Raw genomic sequence first — 15,433 nt, forward strand, 5'->3', positions numbered from 1 at the left:
TGTGTGCTTGGCTCTACATTAGGCGTTTGCCTCCCAGAGTCTGGTGAAGCCAGACGTGCTAATAAACTGAGGTTGGAACTAGGTCGGTGGAGTTTCCCAAAGTGCTTGAAATTGACCATCTGGGACAGAGGGTGAAAAAAGACCTAGAAGTCAAAAGGTCAAAAGGAGCCTAGGCGGTGGGAAAGAATGTGGAGTTTCACTTCTAAAACAATTCTTTCTTTACTTTCTTTCACTTAAACTTATGGGAATTCGGTTTGGGGACAACGGCAACTTTATAAGCTCCTCAAGGGCTCAATAAACAGAGATTTGGGAAATCCCAGAAGAAGCACAAGACACACACACACCTTTCCATTTTCTCAGGTACCGTTAAGATGATGAGAACCAATAAATGAAAGGCAGTGTGCTCTAGTGGTTAGAGTGCCCACCTTGGACTCAGCCATGAAACTCATTGGAGGGGCCTTGGCTCAGACGCTCTCTCCCCCTCGGTCTAGTCTACCTCACAAGGCTGTTGTGGGGAGAAAATGGAGGAGGGCAAGCAATGAGAAAGAACTAGAGTGGAAATAAAATAATCAGACGATGACATTGCCGTACCTCGCAGAATTGTCACTCCTGTAAAATTTACCATATACAGTAAAACGTTAAATGTGAGCAGATTTCTGAAGCACTTTTGCAGCCCTTAAAATGAGCCATTATTTTAATTCCACCCCCCACATTGCCAACCCCTTCTGCTTACCTAAAACAGTCAGTCGAGTTCCTTGGCCAAAGCTCAGAGGGTTATTGTAACACAGTGTGAAACCGTTATCACCAAAGAGGGAATATCTCTCCTCAAAGATTAAGGAAGGTCTCTTGAAGAGAACACCACCTGCTCAGGCAACCACTTTGCCCTTAACTTTTTATCTGGCTGCCTGCCTGCTGTTGGGAAAAGCCTCTGGTCTAACAAACACAGCAACATCTGCAAGCCACAGGTTCCCCAAACTTGCTCCATAGCTTCCCAGATACTCCTGGAAGATAGGAAGTTGCCTTGCCCTAGATTAGACTATGTATCGTCCAGACAGACCAGTGTTGTCTAGACCAGGGGTCAGCAAACTTTTTCAGCTGGGGGCCAGTCCACTGCCCCTCAGACCTTGTGGGGGGGGCGGACTGTATTTTTTTTGGGGGGGGGGAATGAATGGATTCCTATGCCCCACAAATAACCCAGAGATGCATTTTAAATAAAAGCACACATTCTACTCATGTAAAAACATGCTGATTCCCGGACCGTCCGTGGGATGGATTTATAAGGCGATTGGGCTGGATCCGGCCCCCGGTCCTTAGTTTGCCTAACCATGGTCTAGGCTTTCCCAACCTTCTGCCCTCCAGATGTTTGGGACTACAGCTCCCATCATGCCTACTGGACATGCTGGCCAGGGTGAATAGCTGCTAGAGCGCAGAACATCTGGATGGCACTAGGTTGAGAGACAACTGTCCTGTTATATACACAAGCATGGTCAAATGTAACCCACGTACCAGCTGGTCGCAGGTGTGGGCAGCCACAATTCCCATCTTTCCAGTGCTTGTATTTCTAAATACCATGATCATGCTATTTACTCCTAATGTATTATATCAACAACTGCCTTGTTTATGTAGATTTGGAGGGCTTCTGCAAAATGTGCAGATTCTGATCACATTCAACCTCTGCTGTTTGCAGCAGATGGCAGATCGTGAGGCTCTTAATTTCAGGGTCATGGGTTCGAAACCCACGTTGGGCAAACGGATTCCTGCATTGCAGGGGGTGGACTAGAGGACCTCACGGCCCCTTCCATCTCTATGTTTCTATGACACATCAGTCTAGCTAACACATTTATATTTCCTGCTTCTGTCTCTGTCTTCTCTCCCCCCGGGCTTTAAGAGATTGGCCTTTTGCACTCTCCTTCTTTGTCAGCTTTCAGATTGAATGTGCAATGGATTGCCTGTGGCTACCTTTGAGCCCGATGTATGGAAGTGAGAGCTGGACCATAAAGAAGGCTGATCGCCGAAGAATTGATGCTTTTGAATTATGGTGCTGGAGGAGACTCTTGAGAGTCCCATGGACTGCAAGAAGATCAAACCTCTCCATTCTGAAGGAAATCAGCCGAGTGCTCATTGGAAGGACAGATCGTGAAGCTGAGGCTCCAATACTTTGGCCACCTCATGAGAAGAGAAGACTCCCTGGAAAAGACCCTGATTTTGGGAAAGATGGAGGGCACAAGGAGAAGGGGACGACAGAGGACAAGATGGTTGGACAGTGTTCTCGAAGCTACCAACATGAGTTTGACCGAACTGCGGGAGGCAGTGGAAGACAGGAGTGCCTGGCATGCTCTGATCCATGGGATCACGAATAATAATAATAATAATAATAATAATAATAATAATAATAATAATAATTTATTTGTACCACGCCCATCTGGCTGGGTTTCCCCAGCCACTCTGGGCGGCTTCCACAAAGACGAAAAATAAACTAAGATGTCACACATTAAAAGCTTCCCTGAACAGGGCTGCCTTAAGATGTCTTCTGAATGTCTGGTAGTTGTTTATCTCTTTGATATCTGATGGGAAAGCGTTCCACAGGGCAGGCGCCACTACCGAGAAGGCCCTCTGCCTGGTTCTGAAGAGTCGGAAACGACTAAACGACTAAACAACAACAACAACCACCTTTGACCCCTCAGTACAGTTTTGGGCAAACCAATTCCTAATTTATTTATTTTTGTTTAACAAAGCTCTCTTTTCTGTCTGGGACAGCTATGGAGTCAGTGTTTGGAGCCAAATTGCTTGTTAGGAGGAGAAGGTTTCTCGCATGTCAGCCAGTTTGTGCCACACAATATATATCTAGTTTTGTTAAGATAGCAACGTGGAACTCAAAAGAATGTTAGATTTACCATTTTTTCAGTACGGAGGTTCGTGAGAAGGTTCATCTTCTTACCTAATACCGTCAGCCTGGTCCCTGCTCCAAAGTGTAATGGATCAGTGTTTGCACAGCCAACTACCTCATGAAATAACCCTACTTTGATTCCCCACAAGGTAATCCTCTGTCTGCTACAGTTGGAAAGCTGCTCTGTCAAAGTTCCTCCTCTCTGCCACTACTTCATAAGTTACCCAATGCTGATAAGACATGAAAAGAAATGAGGCTTTCTGTTGGAAGGCAGAGACATTTGTTTCCTCCTGATCTGTCACAGGAATTAATTGCAGAGCACACTTTATCTAAGGCATCTGTTTCTTGACAACGTCTCTCCCCCTCCCCCTCTGCCCTTTAATTCCTTGGAGGCTCCAGGACAACGATAGATGAGCTGAGAATGTCACCTGCATGCTCTCTGAGCATGGAATCTGCTACTACATTAGGATTGATTTTTTTCTTTCCAGTAGCACCTTAAAGACCAACTAAGTTAGTTCTTGGTATGAGCTTTCGTGTGCATGCACACTTCGTCAGATACCAAGTGTGCATGCACACGAAAGCTCATACCAAGAACTAACTTAGTTGGTCTTTAAGGTGCTACTGGAAAGAAAAAAAAAATTTTTGTTTTGACTATGGCAGACCAACACGGCTACCTATCTGTAACTACATTAGGATTGTGATAATTTGCATGTGTGTGGATGGGACTTGAAGGACCTAACACCCCCAGACAGGTTTTCACACCCTTTCATTCTATCTCATAGAATGCTCACACGAATTCACACGCAATCCTTCTCAGTGAAGCTATCTCACAAATTCAGAGCCAAGGTTGATGAGACATCAGCAGAGATCCATGAAATGGGTCGCCACCGATTCCTTCTAGGGTGACCAATAGTCTATTTTCAGGGCTGTTGGAGGACAGTCCTGTGTCTGAAGGTGTCTTCTACCTGAGGGCTGCCCAATTATGCAAACTTATTTTATAATTTGCATCTATACATATAAAATTCCAAGCAAGTTGGCCTCCTCTTTTTGTCATCCCTTTGGGCAATGCATCTGACCACCCAAAGTCTCCATAAAGCAGGGAGAGGTGGGTGAAGGTATGGTATAAAACTGTAGTTGGACTACAACTCCCATTGTCCCTAGCTAGCAGGGCTTGTGGTCAGGGATGATGGGAACTGTAGTCCAAAAACAGCTGGAAGGTTTGGGAAACCCTGATATAAAGCATGGTTTGGCAGGCAGGAATGGAAACTTCCATCCAGAGCTTTTTCCCACACTTCCATTTTGTCTCTGAAATCACTTCCCTCCAGCAACATTTCTCCCAGTGGAGCTTCATGAATGGAAGTAATCCCTTTGGGGGGGGGGCAGCCAAAGAGAAGCAGTTTCGTGGAGAGAGCATGCACAAAGGAAGGATTCAAGCCCCCTCCTCCCTTTCTTTAAACCTCCCCCAGCTTTATAGAAAAATCAGCACAACTTGGGTTTAGTTTCACCTTTATCACACGGGTGGGGAACATTTAGCCCTCCAAATGTTGCCAGACTACAAATCCCATCATTTCTGACCACTGTCCAAGCTCACTGCTGCTGATGGGAACTGTAGTTCAATAATTTCCCTCGCTTTATCACATCCAGCCTTCAGTAATCAGGTGCTAAGACACCGAGTGATGCACAGATGTGAAGAGTTACTCCTTGCAGAGAATGAAAAGACCTCCCTTGTACGTCCCTACTAATTATTTAGCCAGTCTGTTCCTGCACTGAAATGGTTCGCTGGAGACTTGCCACAGACATTTTGCTTCAAACAGAGGTGGAATTTAAGAGTTCTTCCTCAGGCAAAACACCTGTGGAGTTTGGAAGGGGGGCAAATAAGTGTGAATAAGATAAGCTGAAACTCTTTCTCTCCTTCTGTAGGCACACCAACCTAAGTAATCCCCAAACTTCTCCTGGAGCAAAATTGCCAGTGAATTTGGAGATTGCTCCTAAGGCAAAAACATCTATTGCTGCTCAGGGGAATCCAAAATAAGTTTTGATGACTAACAAATTTTCTTGGTAGGTGTGCTGATTCACAACATCCCCATTTCATTTTAGGGAACAGTTTAAAAAGGACCTACCGTATTTTTTGCTCTATAAGACTCACTTTTTCCCTCCTAAAGGTACATCCCAGACCCCTTTGCTTTTACAAACCTCTGTCACAATTAGCCAATTCCAATACAAAAAATGAAACAATTCACCATGGATTTTCTTACCAAGAACTGTGAGTCGAGTGCCCTTCCCAAAGTAAGCTTCAGAGTACACAGTGAAAAAGCCATCACCTAAAAACAATGGCGTTTTCTAACATAGATACTGCCTTTCTCTCGCCTTTTTCTGGCCTGCCTGGCCCAACAATTGCCAGCCAAAAAATGAACAAGCGGTGGGAAGGCATGTCCTAATTTCCTCTGGTACAACTCTGTTTCCTGACCATGATCCTTGCAGAATGAAATTGCAGCCTCTATGGTTAACGCATGTCCAGGATTTTCATTGTTTGATTCAGATTAAGATGCCTCTTCCTTCCTACCCCCATTTTTAGGTTAAATCTTGAGCATATCAATAGCTCACTTGGTAGATCATGAGACTTCTTAATCTCAGGGTCAAGGGTTCAAGCCCTACCCTGGGTAAAAAAAAAATCCTGCATTGCAGGGGGTTGGACTAGATGACCAAAGGGATCCCTTCCAACTCTACAATTCTATAACTCTGCTTATTCTCTGCATTTGGGAGAGGGGCACGTTTTTAGCTTCTTACTAATTGGGATACGATTGTAGTCTTGGGACACAGCTCTTTGGATGTTCTCCAAAACAAACATAACTCTTCTCTTGAGCAGGGGATTTTAATTGGGCTTGCACACAGAAAACCTTTCCTGGAGATTGTGCTGCTTTCTACTAACAAACAGAATTTTCTCAGGGAGATTAAAAAAAAACAACTCACCTAGAACCGTCAGCCTGGTTCCTTGGCCAAAGTTCAGTGGAGAGTTTGACACAGTGTTAAACAGAGCAACAAGAATAAATTTCCCAGAGAAGTTATCTCTGGTCAAGACAGGGTGATTTAGGAGCTCACAAGTGACTTATCTCATACGGCAAAGATAAAAACAAAACCACGTCAACAGTGTTTTCAGAAAATGATGGGACTTCTTATCTTTAGGTGGGGAAACCTCCAGAATATTTCTCTCCACCCTGCCCTGTCTCCAGACCCATTTCATCTCATCGAATTTCATCTTGACCTCCCTCTGTTTCTCCAAGAAGTGGGGAAGATATCTAGCAAACCTACCTATGGATCAACCAAGTCCCAAAGGGGCATCTGCATGTTAGATTTTACTGTAGCAAAGCCAGTCTCGTGGTGGCACTTTAAAGACTAATAGATTTATGGTGTATCGTGTGCTTTCACAGATCAGAGCCTGCCTCTGGCAGATGCACAAAAAGTTATCTTCAGTTGGGAGATTTAGGATGTGTGGCCAAGTAGCAAAGGTCAGCTGTAGGGAAAGGTGCCAGACAGGACTGCTGCCGCCTTTTCTGTGGCATGCCCCTTTAGCTCCACTCTGCAAACTTTTTCTTTCTTGGTTCCCCTATATACCTGCATTTAATTGCACTGCAGTCTGAACCAAGAAAGTCACAGGGCTCTTCCTTGCTTGTAAAACCTGTTTGTTCTATTTATATTTTAAGCCAAGACATTCCACAACTCCTATTTTATGTATAATGCTTCTCTCCTTATTTAGTATTATCGCTTTTTTAAAAGACAGTTTGAAAGGGGGAAGGGTGCATACCGAAGTATATATTCTGCAGTCTAAAGAATCAAATATGTAGCTTTGGAAAATAATCTCATATGCCCAGGAGTGAGATGATTTGTTTAAACTTAAGGCTCTAGAGAACAAACTGAAGGGAATGTTGTTTGCCCAATAGTGGTCTAGGAAGAGGGGATGTCTTCAGACAGAAAGGGTCTAAACTACACACAAACAGTTTGGTCTCGTGGAAGTTCAGCTGCCATGCTTTCCTCCAAATAATTGTAGTTTCATGAGGGTGCTGAGCAATATTCCCTATCCCTGACAGAACTACAGTTCCCAGGAATGAGGGAATGATTATTCAATATTTCAAGTTATGGTTGAAGAAGTACTTACCTAAAACAGTAAGTCGGGTCCCTTTCCCAAAATACAGGATATTGTTGGAACACTGTGTTACCAGGCTTGATAATATTGCCCATACTTTGCCTCATAAAGTGTTTTGAGAGCAGGGTCTCCAGAATGATATTCCCTCAGGGACAGATTCCTAGAACGAGAAAGAAGGTCACTGTGAGAGGAGACATGATTTAGTAAGAGTGAATTCAAACAACTTCTCATCACAACAACTGAACCACTTAAAGACCTACCTTAAAAACTTGCGGGGGCAATAATTGTGCAGAGAGGTGATTATTGAAATCCACCCTTAATGGAAGTAGTGAGGTTTTTATCCTTTTTTGAGCAGATTATAGACTTAGTCAGCCCCATCTTTCATGAGAAATCCAATAAACAGAAGGTCTCTGTGGGTTCTTCTACCCCAGTGTTCTTCAACTGATGGAGCATGATTCAGAACTGGAATTCATGCCAGCAACCTCAGCTGGGTCACTCCAGTGGTACAAAATGCCATCTTCTTTTTGTAATTGTTTTTAAGGGGAAAGAGGCATAGAGAGTGAGAATGATGCGTGGAGAGAAGGGGGAAAGGACTGAGAGAAAGAGTAGGACACCTAAGATGTTTTGGGCCACTTTGGAAGTCTTGTGGGTTAGGAACGTGGGACAAAAATTCCAGAAATAATACTAATAATAAAATGAACGAATGAATAAAATATGTGGCCAAATATTAAAAGTGGTTGGAAATAATGGAGGCTCCCAAGTCTGAAAAGGCTGTGAAGTTCTGCATTGTTAGATCTGCTGTGAAACCCTGGCTAGAGCCCATTTGTTAAGCAAGGGAGGGTTTTTGTAAAGGCCTCTTGAAGAAATGAATCATTGTGAGCCCCCTGTCCCCACAATGATTTACTCTCATACAGTAATGGCTCCTCCCTGAGTTTCACCACAGACACCAACAGCCAAATGAAGGTTTCAGCCAAGTCAGGGAACAGTGGCAGAGCTGGTGGGAACTGTCAAAGACATGTCACCAGACGCAGAATTTCCTTAGGGGGCTCCTCCGCTCTGGAAGCCACAGTGACCTGTGTTTCCTCTTCTCCTCCTTATTGCTATGCCAGCTGCCATATATAGTTTATATAGTCTTCAGGGGCATGTGATGAGTGATGAACTAGAGGCAGAGATATCTGCCTGCCTTCCTGTTCAGAAAAAAATGAGCTTTTGATTCTAAAGAAAAGTTGTACAGAATAAAAACGAAACATTTACCAGAGAAAAGCTAAAGGGTACACGTTTGATGTGGGTCAGAATGCAACTGAGGACTCTCCAGCTCAAATTTTACCTCATGGGCAAAATGGAAATAATCCTAGCCTACCCAACAGACAGGTACTGAATCCTTCCAATAAGGATTCCTGAGGGAGCTCTTTAAACAGCCAAACCCCCAAATTGTTATTAAATGCTCAGCGATGCATGTATACCTGGGTGGAAAATATTTCTTCTATGTGACATGATTAAAAAACGCAACAATTCTCTCTTAAGAAGCCACTTTTATTTAAGGTGGTATCTTATTTCCTGTTAGCCAATCCAATCTGATTCTCCGGTTCATGGGGGAGGGGCTAAAATCTTGCACAATCTGCCTCCTGATTTGTTCAGCTCACATCACTATACCACTTGCGTGAATATATATAATAGCACATGTCGAACGTCATACAGAGCTACAGGGTTGGGTGGGCATTCCTGCTGTCAGTGAGTGGAAGTTTGTGGAAGGTAATCTTTTTTTGAGAAGGGGGCGCGATCCAATATTTTCTATTCATAGTGTGAGTTCTCCAAAGAGTAAAGGCAGTTGTTATATTCTTAGAGCACTGACTAAGGTTGACTAAGTTTTGACTAAGTGCCCCAATTACATTCCTTTAAAAAAAATCATTTTCCTTTCCTTGAGCAAGTTTGAGTGGATGGAATTTTGCAAGTTTTCAATATGGCTTAATTTGAACCAAGGGGGTGGGGGAAGCCTGCTATGGAGGGTGTCGATTGGCTAGTATTTGTGATGTCATCAAGCCGTGTTTGACCAGTCTACAGAAACATTTTATAATTATTCTGAAAATAATTTCATTTTTAATAAGATGAGAGAGAAACACACATGTCTCACAAAAAGATTAAAGGATGATAAGAAAGGACTGATTTGTGAACCAGTGCTCACCCTTTTCTTTTAGTTAGCATTTTATAAGTTTACAAGGTTTCCAGATAATAACTTTACAATAAACTGAAAACAACATATGGCTGCACATTGCCATTGTTATTGAAATTAATACTCTTCTCCATGAATTTACTGGGTAGATTTATTGCATTCTGTCATCGTAGGCTAATCTGATCTTGATCAACACAGACCAAATCTTTTCAATCCATTCATAAATAGTAAGAGGTGAGGCTTTCCCCCCCGTGTTGTTGTTTTTAACAATTACTGTTTTTTGCTGCAGAGATCGAACTAGTTACCACCTTTACATTATTATTCCTTATCATAACATCTTTTAAGTTGCCAAGGGGGGAGGAAAGCCCCCACAAAATTTGCAAATGCCTAACATTTATGAAACAAAGTTCATATGGAATCCGGATTCTATATCTTGATAGATATAGATATCTACCAGTTCCCCTGGACAGGGCACCGAGACAAGGGGGTGCAAAATGGAGAAGATCCATAACTGAGAATATCCATTTTGGAGCACAAATTTTGACCTTGCACAGAGCAGCATATTACGAAAGGTTGCCAAAGTCAACTCCTGGAGGCAACTGGCTGAGCCGAGTGTTCCTGAGGGACAAACAGAGAGGCCTGAAGGACTACATTCACTCCTGAGTTCCTTATCGCCACCCTATAGGACTGTTTTTGTGGGGAGCAGCTGGAGGTTTGCAGCATTGTGCTGCTCCAGAGGAACAGAAGTACCTGGCAGCATCTTCAGGTCTCAGCTCGCTTATTTTCAGGGAGCAGTGCTTTTTATCCTCGCTTCCCATCGTGAATCGCCCGCCTTTAAACCTGTCTTCAAAAGAGGGCTCCGGAGTCCCTCTAAACAGGATACCAATGAATTCTAGCTCTCCTCCTGCTGCCGGCTGCCGATACCAGTACATCCAGCTGTGGTCTATGCCGATCTGGTGGCAATTCATTTTGGCTGTGCCTCCAAGCTGCTTTACTTCCCACCGGGGAGTCTGGGAGAGGAACAAGCGCTGTTCTCCATCACAAAGAACTATCGGGGGCAAGGAAAGGATGCAATCAGAAAGGCTGTAGGTTGTATCCAGTGTCCTGGTGATCAGGAACACGAGCTACTCAACAGCCAAGAAAATATAACTTATCCGTAAAAAATGCCATCCATGACTTGGTCTCTCTCTTTCAGCCTTTGTTTGCTAAGATGGGAGAAATGAGAGACAAAGATGGTTTGAAAGAGGGGTCTCTGCCTGGGGTCTTCCCACTCACCCCACTCTTCTAATCAGGCTTTTGTGCATTTTAGTAGTTTAAAAAGCTGCCAAACTTATGTGATCAAAGTGGCAGTGGGGCAGAAAGAAATTATCTGTCTACCATGGGGCAGATGTCTCTCCCACCACTTTCACAGTCTTTCACCAGCCTAATTCTTTCTTTCTTTCTTTCTTTCTTTCTTTCTTTCTTTCTTTCTTTCGTCTCTCTCCTCTCTCTCTCTCTCTCTCTCTCTCTCTCTCTCTCTCCCGCCCGTCTCTCCCTCTTACAAAGTGGCACGAAGAGCCACAAAAGGATCAGCAGCAGGTGAGACATCATTTGATCTGCACACTGAACTGAGCTCGAATGATGAAAGAGGTGAACTCCTGGCACAGACTGTGAAGGAAATTATGTCAGTGCTTCCTGTGCCCACCCTTTTCAAACTGGCCGACGATAGCTCGAGATACGTCAAGTCCTTCTTAGTTTATTAATAATCTCTTTGGACTCTGCTGCTTGAGAGTAGGCCTTGTGCTATGCAAGCATGGGCAGGTGTACATGGCTGGCACTGGAAATCTCACACACACCCCACCCAGACACACATAAAATACACACACACACAATCCGGGGGCCATTTCAAGTGTGCCAAGTAGGGTCAATGGAACGCCAGAGCCCAACCATTGACCTAACGTGTGGCCTGGCTTGCCCTCGTGCTGGATTTCTGGCCTCTGTAAGTGACGCTCCCCAAATTCGAAGCGTTCAGTGTGCAAACACCCCATTTCCCATGAATCGGGGCATCTTGGTTCACTCCCAGAAACCATTCCTAAGAGCCCAAGCAGCTGAATGAAATGTTAAAGGGGAAGTACCACAACAAAGTCTATGTCCTGGTTGTCAGGAGTTCAGCCTACACTCGAGTAGGACTCTGGCAGAGACACATGCCTGACTAGCATGTTCCCTCCCACCTGGTCAATCGTTCGGGAGCTTCAAAAACTTTCTTCTCCCCAAACATCACAGAGACCGATGCCAACTGACACTGGCACACTTAAAGATCTGCAGAGTTTGCGCAGTTGTGTAACAGACCTCAGCAACTCAGCATTTTGGCTAATCTACTTTATTTACATATAAACACACACGGAGCACTGCAACATGGCTCCCTTTCTCTGTCTAGCATCAGACAACAAAGAGAAAAAGAACAAAAGACAATAGTCCCACTTCATGGAACACAGTAACACAAACATCCTGTCTCCGTCACTTCCCACTCTATGGAGTCAAAACACATACCGTCATGTGAAAGACAAAAGTCCCATGACTGCAATCATAGATCAGGAATTCTAACACTGTTGTGGGGTTTTGTATGTAGAATCTGTGGGCTCGATCCAGACTTATAGCGCAATCCTATTGTGTCCCGTCTCCCCACGAGCAAATGATGGCTTGTGGTGTTAGGATGGCACAAAGATTCAGTCCCAAGCTGTACCCAGTGTTATAAGAATTCTAAGGTCTCAAAAACAAGATAAATGTTCATCAGTGCACAAGGTAAACACACATACGTAAGGATATAAACCATATCTCTGAAATAGTACAGGAGAGCAATCCAGAAGCCATTTTAATAACCCCAAATATTTATTCTGCAGAAGGAAATATCTTGGAGAAACTTTTCCCAGTAGTACTTTTCAAATCCTGTCTTAAGAGGATATTTTGTGTATGAATAGTGTATGTCTGTGACCTGGATTCTTACCATCTCAAAAGAATAGCCACACTGGCTAAGTAATGCAATCAGTGGCCATTATCAAGTACCGTTGTACCTCAGAAGTCAAACGGAATCCGTTCCGGGAGTCTGTTTGACTTCCAAAACATTCAGAAACCAAAGCACAGCTTTTGATTGGCTGCAGGAAGCTCCTGCAACCAACTGGAAGCCGCGAAAGCGCCGTTGGACGTTTAGCTTCCAAAAATAGTTCACAAATCAGAACAGTCACTTCCGGGTTTGTGGTGTTCAGGAGCCAAAACGTTTGAGAACTAAGCTGTTTGAAAACCAAGGTACGACTGTATCTTGTCAGATAGGAGACACTCTCAAAATTTCTGTGGGAGACTGCCTCTTAATGTGACATGTGTATGATGCTTTTCAGGTGGTCTTTGGCTAAGGGGTTGGGCAATTTCAATTAATTCAGAGCATACACAGTGTGCTGCAACTTTCAGTTCCTCCAATTATTTTGCATCCCTGCACCCACATGACTAATGCACAAATGCGCTCATGGGTAAAATACATGCTCTGCCCGTTTTCTTGGCATGTTTTAATGTTTGATGGAGCAGGTAGCAAAATATGTGAACGCTGTCATCTCTCTCCAGTTTGATATGATAAGTCAGTATTAATAACTAACACTAAATTCTACCAAGTCTGTGATTTTGTGCTTTTTAAAAAAATTGGTTGATGGACTGCCATAAATGCTTGATTGACAGACTGAACATATTTGCAAACATTTTTCAACACAGATTAGAGCCATGTTCCTATCTGCATCATTTCTACCGGTCTGGCTTATTTTAAGAGGGTTTCTTTCTCTTGGAGAGTCAAAGGCTTCTGTGCATACTGCCATCTGCTGTCATGCTGAGCCATGCAATTCACGTGAACATTGATTTGTTTTATTCATTTCATAACATTTATATTGTTGTAATTGATTGTGGGAGGGGTGGGAACCTGCCTCAAAGCGGTTTGCAAAAGATCATCATCATTATTTAACGTTCAGGAGGAATTTTAAAACATTGCTGTTCATAGATCCTGACAACCTTGATATCCCAGGTCATATCAGGGCCACTCCAAGGTGCAGGATCAGGCCCTGGATCGGGACCCCACGCACAGCCCTGGTATTTTTGACATTTGAAGAAATGTTTCTGTTCTTTAAGAGGAAAGTCGAAACAAAAGTGGAGAGAGGAGCACAATAAATGTTTAAATGAACAAATACATGTGCTAGTTTAGAAATAAAATTGGCAGACAGCCCACCTAAAGCATGGGCAAGAAGTGGCAGGAGAGACGACCGAATCTGTGTTTGTTTCATGGGCCAACCTAGCAGATCTGTAAACTCCACTGTGAACCCAGAGGGAGGCCTAGTTTTAGGGTTGCCATATTTCAAAAAGTAAAATTCCTGACACCCACAAAGTGCCAGGCTTTTTTTTTTTAGGAAGACCCCAAAATTGTTGAACTTTTCCCCCCTGTCATACAACTGGGTTTCCCCTCACATTTTGCCGACTCAGCAAAATTACACACACACACACACACACACACACACACACACACACACACACACCCAACGCCATTTTTACACCTGAAAACCAGGACGTGTCAGGAATTTTCCTGACGTATGGCAAGCCTACCTGGTTTACTTCTCTAAAGTGGGAGGGGGTTACACAGCCACTCCTGATTTGCAGGGACATTTTTGTACACCCCCTGTATTTACCCATGGAAGCTTTTGTGTTTTTCATGGGGGGGGAAGTCCCTAAAGCGTCCAGCAGAGGGAAGCCTACAACTGTAATCGGTTTGAAGCAGGGGACAGAGTTATTGCGGGATATTCTTCACATAGATCCGATACCTTAACTAAATCCACATACAAGAGGGAACGAAAGGCTATCTAGAGAACTAAGAAATTGCCTGACTCTGCACATGGTATCCTGCAAAGGCTGACGCAGAATTTCTGCCTTCCCAAGATGGAAGACAAACAAGCAGGCTTCAGAGCGAAGGATCTTAGTCTAAGTTCCTCCACTGCATACCCTCCAACATTTCTCTGGTGAAAATAGGGACATCTTTGGCTTGCCGATCGGAAGGTTGGCGGTTTGAATCCCCGCGATGGGCTGAGCTCCCGTTGCTCGGTCCCAGCTCCTGCCAACCTAGCAGTTCGAAAGCACATCAAAGTGCAAGCAGATAAATAGGTACCGCTCCAGCAGGAAGGTAAATCGTGTTTCCGTGTGCTGCTCTGGTTTGCCAGAAGTGGCTTAGTCGTTCTGGCCACATGACCCAGAAGCTGTACGCCGGCTCCCTCGGCCTATAGAGCGAGATGAGCGCCGCAACCCCAGAGTCGGTCACAACTGGACCTAATGGTCAGGGGTCCCTTTACCTTTACCTTTTACTAATATATTTTACTATTTATAGCCCACCCATCTGACTGGGTTGCCCCAGCCATTCTGGGTGGCTTCCAACATATATGAAACCATAATGTTTAATGAACATTAAAAAACTTCCCTATACAGGGCTGCTCTCAGATGGCTTGGAGATGGCATAGCTCCACACCCACCAACATTTCTCCAATTAAAATAGGGATGTTCTAAGTGAAAACAGGACATTCTGGGATCAAATCAGAAACCGGAACGTCTTCTGTAAATCTGGGACTGTCTCTGGAAAATAGGGACACTTGGAGGGTCTGGCACTGCCGAGAAAAAAGGAAGCACTGCGGAATTTAAATTTGATCTTTGCATTACAGCATGGTAATGTTATTGTGCATAAGTCGCCTGAAATTCATATTCTTTTCCTGCTGGATATTTGTTTATTTTGTTGGTTGCTTTATCTGGCCCAGGGCAACTCAAAGCAACTTGCAACCAAACAACCAAACAACCAAAAAACAATAACCCATGTACAGTACATACATTAAAACAAAAGGGGAAAAGAAATACATTTTAAAGAAACATCCCACCTACTTCTAAAAGGCTAGGATTCCCCCTGAAAATCTGAGTTTGTGCCGAGTGTGAGCCTGATGCTGTTTCTAATATGATAACATTTTTAATGTGTGTGGGTTTTCCTTTTATTTATTTTTTAAAGGGTTCTTTTGTAATTGAATGTTAGCCGTAAGCCGTCTTGGCAGGAATCATCATAAATAAAGAATGCACTTTATAAATAGGTTAAAAAGAAGTGGAAATATGAAAGTGAAAAGTGCCACAGATATGCCCTTTGATTGGAGTGTGGTGAAAAGAAAACAACCACGAACCAGGATAGGTTTAGTAATCTGTA

Source organism: Podarcis filfolensis, assembly GCF_964270895.1.
Source record: "Podarcis filfolensis genome assembly, chromosome: 17".
Taxonomy (NCBI): Eukaryota; Metazoa; Chordata; class Lepidosauria; order Squamata; family Lacertidae; genus Podarcis; species Podarcis filfolensis.